Source organism: the organism of the source record quoted next, unplaced genomic scaffold (assembly GCF_019419815.1).
Source record: "Pyrus x bretschneideri cultivar Hongxiangsu unplaced genomic scaffold, Pyrus_bretschneideri_v1 Contig119, whole genome shotgun sequence".
Taxonomy (NCBI): Eukaryota; Viridiplantae; Streptophyta; class Magnoliopsida; order Rosales; family Rosaceae; genus Pyrus; species Pyrus x bretschneideri.
In genome coordinates this window covers 190,828-193,194 of record NW_025999412.1, presented here as the reverse complement: position 1 = coordinate 193,194, position 2,367 = coordinate 190,828, and the positions used below count along the sequence as shown (strand labels likewise).

General features: G+C 41.0%; 1 pseudogene; it reads right to left on the bottom strand.

Moving 5' to 3' along the window:
• Window positions 1-1,291: 1,291 nt before the first annotated feature.
• Window positions 1,292-2,094, bottom strand: LOC125474083 (annotated as a pseudogene).
• Window positions 2,095-2,367: the final 273 nt, after the last annotated feature.

The following is a 2,367-nucleotide window of genomic DNA, read 5'->3' as shown; positions in this document are numbered from 1 at the left end:
TTCCGTTGAGTGGCTCAGAATCGTATCCACTCGGATTCTGTTAAGAGGTCCGAAATCCCTTATACTCCACGATTCCGTTGAGTGGTTCGAAATCTCGTTTGGTACTTTGATTCCGTCGAGTGGTTCAGAATCTGATGTTGATGGATTTCGTTGAGTGGTCTGAAATCGCATCATTGGATTTGTTGGTTCCTTGGATTGATTTCAGCTTCAGAGGTGTAGGCTTCGGCCGAACTGTGTCGCTCTAGCCTTGCATTTTGGTGTATGGTATGTGTTATTCATTGATTTGATTGTGGAATGATGTTGGTTGTGATTGTTGTCATTATGATTGGACTCGTTGACCAATATGGCTAGAGATTTATGTTGCGCTTCGTCGAATGTTCCTCGTGTTGCATACCTGTTGTGTGGTATTATGTTGAGACATAGTGATTTATGCGATGATTGTTTGAGTGTAGTGAAGGGTGAACTACAAATGACTTGATCCATTTTTAAGGTACGTAGTTAGTCTAACGAGGAGGTTAGATGCAACCATTAAGTATACGAAAATTTTTACGCAATTTGAACCTTGAATTATGCTTTGTACATATTCCGGAGGCGGGGTATGTTAGATATATTGATACTTGGTGATATCATGTATCGATCCTGGACGTATGTGAGGATCGGGACGTGATAGATGTTGTTTTAATTCTTTTGATTTAAGAAAGAAAATAACGAGAGTCGAATTCTTATCACGCGAAAGTAAAATATTCTCTCGTCATTGTACCTAAGTGAAGTTGGTATATATGCTACGAGTGGCTTCTTCAAATAGGTATAATAAGATTTAGGATAAATCTCAGTTTACTACCCTCAAGTTTTGTGGTTTTCAACATTTAGTACATGAAGTTGTTTTCGTCCCAGAGTCATACCTAAAGTGTTAATTCTGAAATAGTCTCATATATCTGTTAGTTTGGCTATTAAGTCTCCCCATTACCTGGTGATGTGGCGCCCATATGGACAATGACTAGGCACCACATGTCATTAAGAGGTCCACATGAAAATTAAAAATTCAAAAAAAAATTTCTCGCCCAGATTTAAAATATTAAAATAATTAATTAAATAAAAGTATTAAAAAAATATAAAAATAAAAACCCAGAACCCCCATCGTCTTCCCCACCTGACACCCCTCCATCCTCTCCACCCCTCACCCACAGACACCCTTCCTCTTCCCTAATACCCACCCTTACCGCCAAGCCTTTTCTCCTTCCCCAAAAACATAGCCCCTTTCCTTCCCCCAAAACCCCAAAAGAAGCAACATTTAAGTGTACCTAGAGCTACTACTCTTGAACTGGTGAACATGGGCATCATCCGTTTTGAAGTCTACAATTGGTTGTTCTCTGTGCAAACAAAAAAAAAGAAAATCATGCACTCCTTAAAAGTATCCGTAGCAAACCATGAGCACCACACAAATCAATCCAGCCAGTCCAATCCAATCTCAAAGACAAAAAGATAGTGAAAAGAAAGATCCTATATTCTTACAGAGCTCTGGTGAGATTATTGAGAAGCTTCTTAGAATCTTCAAAGAAAAGAGACACCACTTCAACAACAAAATATGGGTTGCTCTCATCCTGCAGCTGTTCGAGCTGCAAAAATTGACCATCCAGAAACCCCTTTTCTCACCCAACGAATAAAAAAAATCCCAAAAAAAAAAAAAAGCATCAGGAACCAAACAAGCAAAAACAACAAAATCAAAACAACCCCATATGTGATTTATGATTAAATTTCACATTTTTTCTGTTGCTTTTACCTCCAGGAACAAGGATTTGTGTCGTCAACCCACTGTCTCTGCATCTGCCCCACCTCCATGTCTTTGGTCTTGTTCCTCTCCACACAGACAAAGTAAGAGAAAGAGAGCCAGCAGAGAAAAGCTTGTGCCTTGAATTGCAGATCTTGAGGAATTATTGCACAAATTAGTGACTATAATGTTATAAAATTTTGGGAAGGCCAGAAAAAGGGTTTGGTGAATTCAATGTGAAAAAACAAAATCCAAAAGCTGCTTGCTTTGGGGTATTTAACCCATTTGGATGTGTGTTTGGTGGTAGGGTTTTTGGGGAAGGAGTAAAGGCTTGGTTGTAGGGGTGGGTATCAGGGAAGGGGAAGGGTGTAGGTGGGTGAAGGGTGGAAGGGTGGAGCTGTGGAGGGGATGGAGGGGTGTCGGGTGGGGAAGATGTGACAGCCCGTCCCGGAGTTTTCGTACCGTAGGGGTGAAATGACGGTTTTGCCCCTAGTATGGTTGTTTCGTTGTGTGGTTGTTTTTGGGTGTTGCTTGGCTGGTTTTGGACCACACACACACCACACTCACTCACCCTCTCTCTCTGCCCTGTCCCGAGCACA